At 55.7% G+C, this 6803-nt stretch overlaps 1 pseudogene; it reads right to left on the bottom strand.

Annotated features, from left to right (window-relative positions):
- Positions 1–656: 656 nt before the first annotated feature.
- LOC149120368 (MAP/microtubule affinity-regulating kinase 4 pseudogene) lies at positions 657–6465 on the bottom strand (annotated as a pseudogene).
- Positions 6466–6803: the final 338 nt, after the last annotated feature.

Below are 6803 nucleotides of genomic sequence, written 5' to 3'. Positions count from 1 at the left end.
TTCTGTAGCCATATCCAATATCCTGCACCACAGCATACAGCACACCGGCCACAGGACAAAGGCCACAGCTACGGGACATAGGCCATGGACTACAGGACACAGGCTACACAACACAAGACAGAGGCCACAAGTCACAGGCCACAGGCCACAGGACATAGGATCCAGAGCACAGGGCACAGGCTACAGGACACAGGACACAGACTACAGGACATTGTCCACAGGCTACAAGAAACCAGCTTCAGTACACAGGATATAAGCTACTATAAAGAGACACCAGCTTTAGGACAAAGACTACAGGACACAGGCTATAGGACACAAGACACAGGACACAGACTACAGGACACTCGACACAGGCTCAGGACACAGGACACAGGCTACTACAAAGAGACACCAGCTTTAGGACAAAGACTACAGGCCACAGGCTATAGGACACACGACACAGGCTCAGGACACAGACTACAGGACACTCGGCACAGGCTCAATACACGGGACACAGGCTAGGGGACATAGGACACCAGCTAGAGGACAGAGACCACAGGACACAGGTTGCATACATAGGCCACAGGCTACAAGACACTGGACACAGGCTACACAACATAGGACACGGGACACAGGACTGAGGCTACAGGACACAGAATATGGAACACATGACACAGCTACAGGACACAGATCACAGGATACAAGACATGGGACACAGGGGATAGGATATAGCCTATAGGACAAAGGACAAAGGAACAGACTATCAGACATAATACAAAGGCTACAGGACACTGAACACAGGACATAAGACACAGGCTACAGGACACAAGACACAGGATATGGGCCACAGGAAATAAGCTACAGGACACAAGACACAGGCAACATGACACAGGCTAAAGGACAGAGGGAACAAGACACAGGACACCAGCTATAGGACAGAGGCAACACTACACTGGACACAGGACATAGGCCACAGGACACACGCAGAAAGAAACAGGCCAGTGGACACAGGACACAGGCTACAGGACAAAGGACACAGGCTATAGGACACATGCTATAGGACACAGGCAATGGGACACTGTCTACAGGACAAGGACACAGGCCACATGAAAAGGCTAATGGACATAGGACACAGGATAGAGGACACAGGCTACAGCACACAGGCTACACTCTATAGGACAAGCTATAGGTCACAAGTTATAGGAAAGAAGACAGAAGCCACAGGACACACACACTAGCCACAAAACAGGACACAGGACACAGGCTACAGGACACAGGCTGTAGAACATAGGACACAGGATACAGGCCACAGGACACACCCCTACAACACAACACACAGGCTACAAGATACAGGCTACACAACACAGAACACAGGCAAAAGGACTCAGGCTACAGGACACAGGACAGATTTCAGGACACAGGTCACAGGCCACAGGACATAGGCTCCAGAGCACAGGCAGGGCCCTGGCCATGCTCCAGTGACATGCCCCTCTCTCCTCCTTGCCCTCCAGGGCCATGATCCCCTCAGGCAGGGCCCTGGCAACCCTCTAGGGCTGGGCTCCTTCTCCTCTCCATGCCCTACAGAGCCAGGCCCTGCTCCCTTCAGTTGTGGCACTAGGCACCCAGCAGGGCTGCCCCACTCTCCTTGTCCTCCAGGGCCTGGGCCCCACTCCCCTAGTTGCCCACCAGGGCCTGGGCCCAGCTCCCATTGCTGTCCTTCAGGGCCAGGCCCTGCTCCCCTCACCACATTCCAGAGCTGGCCCCCAATCCCCTCCTCAGCCTGCAGGGTCGGGCCCTTCTCCCCTCAGGCCCGGCCCTGGCCTCCCTCCAGGGCCAAACTCTGCTCCCCTCCTCACCTCCAGGGCCAGTGTTCCCCTCCTCATGCTCCAGGGCTGGCACTGTCGCTCCCCGTCTTCATGGAGGAACGACACAGGACCCTGCGCTGTTCTTTTGTCTGCTCGGCCCTCCCCGGGTTTGCTGCTGGTTCTTCCCGGGGTGGCTACCGACCCTTCCACCTCCGTGGAAGGGCGGTTCCCCCTGCCACATTCCCCACTTCCGCGGGGGAGCGGCACACCGCCGGCCGGCTCTCTCGGGGGCTGCACAGGTGTTCCTTCAGATAGATGTTCCCCTTAGATGTTCCTGGTGCATGTTGTCTCTCTCCTCCTTTATAGTCCTCTTCCACCAATCCCAACTCTGCTACCCACATGCCGAGTACGCTGCTCTCCTCCAATCAGGAGCAAGATCAGCTCCTGCAGCTCAGTCAATCAAGTTGGTGAGAGGCAGCTGGGTAGAAGCTGTTTGCTCCTCTCCCAGCGCCATATTGTGGAGAGCAGATGTATAGAATAAGTATTAATTCCAGTAACAGTATAGTCCGAGTTGCTCCCCACAGGCACCAATCTCCTCCTCGCACTCTTGGTCTGGCTCTGCTCCCCTCCTCCCCATCCACAGCCAGGCCCTTCTCCCCACAGGCCCATCCCTGTCCTCCCTCCAGAGCCAGACCCCGCTTCCCTCCATACCTTCAGGGCCAGCCCCTGCTCCGCTCCTGGCCTTCCAGCGCCTAGGTCCCGCACCTCTCCTTGCCCTGCAGAACCTGGCACCCACTCCAACCTTCACACTCCAGAGCCTGGGCCCCACTTCAGGGCTTCCCTACAGGGACAGGCCACACTACCCTCAACACCCTCCATGGCCAGGCCCTGCTTGCCTCCTCGCCCTCCAAGGTTGGGCCCACTCTGCTCGCCACCTTCCAGGACTGGACCCTGCTCCCCACCTTGAAACCAGAGCCTGGGCCCAGCTCCACTCACTGCCCTCCAAGGCTGGACCCTGTTCCCCTCCTCACCCTCCAGGGCCAGACCCTACTCTCCTCCTTGCCCTCCAGAGCTGGGCACCTCTCTCCTCTTCCCCCTCCAGGGCTGGGCCCCTCTCAGCACGCTGCTCTCTTGGGCCAGGCCCCACTAACCTCAACACCATCAGGGCCAAACCCTGCTCCCCTCCTTGTCCTCCACGACCTGGCCCAGCTGCCCTCCTCACCCTCCAGGGCCTTACCCTGCTCACCTCTTACCTTAAGCGGCTGGGCCCGGCTCCCATTGCTGCCAATAAGTCACTGGTGTCACTCGGTGGTCCCTAGCAGCCACTGCCTCCATCTTTGTGCGCCCCTGCTGTCACTGCAGCATTGGGCAGCCCGCACGGTTCCCCAGCACCTGCCACTTCATGGCCTGCCTTGGCTGCCTCCTTCTGCTTCCTCAGGCACACCGAGTGAGGCCACATCTTTATGCCCCAGTGCAGCCACCAGGAGCCACCCGTCATGGGGCCCCCAGCACGGTCCCCAGCAGCCTCCCTATGATTGCCCAAGGATTCTTCCTACTTCTTCTTGGGCTCCCCTGTGGTTATCTGGGCCCTCTTGTAACTCCCAGGCCCCACCACACGGCCCCCAGGCCCCACCAGCTCCTTCCCTGGGCACTCCCACTGCCACTGAATCACTAGGTCACCACGTGGACCCCAGAAGCTGCCTCCTCCTTCCTCACCCCCCCACAGCAGCTGAGTTTTAGGACCCCCCCCATTCTCCCAGGAGTCGCTGAGTCTTTGAGGTTCGCGCTGCCCCTAGCAGTCATTGCCTCTGTCCTCTGGCACTCCTGCTGTCCCTGCATCATGTCTGAACTTGGAAATGAGGCTCTACAAAGGGGGTCTCAACTAACTCTCTTGTGGCCAAAGTTTGAGGGTGGGCAAGTGCAGAACTGTTGAATGTGCAGAGGGGGAACGTGGGTGTGGCCTGAGGATAGAAATTTTCCCTGGGAGTCACCTTCAGGAGCATGGCTCTGGGAAGGAATGACTTCCAACATGTTCTTTGCCAAAGAAAAACCTGGGCAGGAAAACGGAAAGCATGGGCACGAGTTAAGGTGCCAGGTGACTTCTTCCCAGACATGTGGGTCCTGAGTTCTTTGGGGCACACAGGAAGACAGCTCAATGGGAGAGGCCACCTCGGTCTGCAATGCAGGCTCCTCAGTGCAGATCTAGGAGCTCTAAGTTGTCGCAGGAGTGTCTCATCCAGGGACCTGGGAACTTGGGCTTGGAGAAGGAAATCAGGGTGAGAAGACTTCCCAGGGCAGAGAGCCACCTGAGCACAGAGTGCAGGCAATAATCAAAGACAGAATAAAGTGGGAGGAGGACAAAGAGTGTCATCCAACGTGGGCCCTGTATCTTACAACCAGCATCCCACACCAATCGCTTTGAACTGGCTCGGAGACCTGGGGAATCTAAAAGAAAAATGACCATGTAGAAGATCAGGGGTTTTCCAAACACCAGAGAAGCAGTCTGCCTTACTCACCTTTCCCATGGAGCTGAGTCCATCCATGTCAGGCACCAACGATGCTGCAGGAAGTTCAAGTCCATTCTTTCTCTCACATAATCCCAACACGGATCATGAGGGTGAGGGAGAAAAAGCAAAATAGGTTTTCGTGAGAAAATCATACTCTTGCAAGCCAGAAGGGAGACTAAGGGAGGGGGCCAATAAGGCCTGGGTATAGGAAGTTTAACTAGGGAGTGATGTTCATGGATTAATCTTCTAAACAAAATCCAGCACCATGTTCTGTGTTAGAAAAAGGTCATGACCCCTAACCATGAAAACATGTTTCCTTACTGGCCATCTGAAATATGCAACAATATCTTCCCTCTCTGCCTGCAGTTTCTCTTACTGCCTATCACCTGCCCTCCTCCCAGACAGGAGTCACTGACTACCCCTTCATTGCTACACTCCTCAGGGAAGGGCCCCTCCTCGGGGGCATTTCCCAAGAGGCTACTGAGAGGCCACTTTCCTCTCTGCACTCAAGGGCTTTCCTCTGGGGCTGGCAGGACACAACACATCCAGCTGAAGCACTGGATGATCCTCCTGCCAATCCCCAGGCGCCCCTTGCCCTTTCTGGCCTGCGTGTCTGAGGTCCCTGCCTTCTGCTCCTCCTCCTGCTGCTGCATTCCTGGGATGCTCTGTTCCTCTGAGGCACCCGGGGAGCAGCTCCTGACTTCTCCATCAGCCTCACTGCTGTTGGTGCTCAGTGTGGTGGAGAGAGAGGTCAGAGCATCCTGGCTGAGGACTGCACAGACAGCGGGGCTCCTTGTCCACACGGCCCGTTGGGGACTGTCTGTCCGGCAGGACTCACTGCTGCTCACACTGGGAGTCCCATGGCGGCAAGGAGTCTGCCCCGACTGGTCTCCTGCAAGCACCAGTGGTTGGGAGCTGAGAGCGGCACACTCACGGGCTCTGCTGTTGCAGCCTGAGTGTTTCTGGAGGCACTGGAGAGCGGGACAGCTCTGAGCACCAGGGATGGCCTGAGGCGTGGGCTTCCCTTTGCTGTGATCCTGCTGAAGTCCTGGGCACAAGGCACTGGCTGGGAGCCTGGGTGGCAGGGAGCCTGCTTGATGGCCCAGCTGGAATCCCAGGTCCTCAAGGGAGCTTCGAGCTTCAGGACCCTGAGGAGGTGCTGCAGGCTCCACTTGGCTCCGCCCATGTATTTCTGGGATGCTGAAGCCCTGCTGTTGGGAGATCCCCCAGCGTGGCACAGGGGGCAAGGGGTCATCCCATTCATGAAGCCACAGTGGAGGGCAGAGGCCCCATGGGAATTCCCATCCTTCCTGCTCCTGTGGAAGAAACAGAAACTCATCACTGGTTCCAGCTGCTCCATGTCCTGCATGGAGCCAGGGGTGGCCCATGATGTCTGCCACTGTGGGCCTGGCCTCAGGGTCCCGGGTCAGTAAGCTGTCCACCAGGTTACACAGCTCTGGGTTTCCATAGTGGGGGATTCTGTAGTATCCAGACAGGATGGCTGCCCGCAGCTCCACACAATCCTCTCCAACAAAAGGCAGTGAGCCTGCCACCATGGCGTACAGGATCACGCCCACACTCCAGGCATCAGCCTTGTACCCGCAGAACTCCTCACCTAAGAATTCCTCGGGCGCACAGTAGGCAAAGGTCCCGCACAGACTCTTCAGGCGCTCTCCACCAGCCAGTTTGCAGCTGAGACCGAAATCGCTCAACTTAATGTTTAGGTGGGCGTCGAGAAGCAGGTTTTCTAACTTTAAATCCCTGTGCACCACGTGCTGCGAATGGCAGTAATGCACAGCGGATAGAATTTGTTTCAATAGCTGACGAATCTCTCCATCCAGCAGGTACCCTCGTTCTACCATGTAACATCTAAGGTCCCCCCTGACTGCGTATTCCATGAAAATGTAGCCCCTCTCTGTGGTGTGCCTGACCTGCAGTAGTTGAATGATGTGAGGGTGATGCAGCCCCTTCATTATTTCTGCTTCTGTGCACAACTGCTGGAAGCTGCAGGAGTGCTGGCCACCATTCTCCACAACCTTCACAGCCACCTGGGTCCTGCTTTCCCAATGATAGGCCAACATCACCAGCCCAAAACCGCCCTGGCCGAGGACCCTGAGGACCTGGTACCCATCCAGGACCTCCTCCTCACTGCTGAAGGCGGTGAGGCCTTCCATGGTGGGATCCCCACCCCACCCCCCACCCTGCACTCTGACACTGGGAACTCTTACTAGTCACCTAAAGTAATAACAAAAACTGGGAAACAAATAGAAATCAAACAAGCTAAATGGTAACCAAAATTAACAACTCAATATGCTAATATTTCTACTAGAGAATGCTAACTCTATGAACTATGGTATACTAATCACTAACACTGTATCAAAATTAAGAATTAAAAGTTTTAAAACACACAGAATACTAAAAATGGTGAAGGAAAGCAACACCAACTATGGTAACTATGGTAACAATGCTAATCAATAAGTCTTATAACAGTCTTATCTAAATCAAAGAATCA

The sequence above is a fragment of the Oryctolagus cuniculus genome, chromosome 19, assembly GCF_051225735.1.
Source record: "Oryctolagus cuniculus isolate XC-2025 breed Fujian yellow rabbit chromosome 19, ASM5122573v1, whole genome shotgun sequence".
Lineage (NCBI taxonomy): Eukaryota > Metazoa > Chordata > Mammalia > Lagomorpha > Leporidae > Oryctolagus > Oryctolagus cuniculus.
This window is presented reverse-complemented; position numbering and strand designations above follow the sequence as displayed.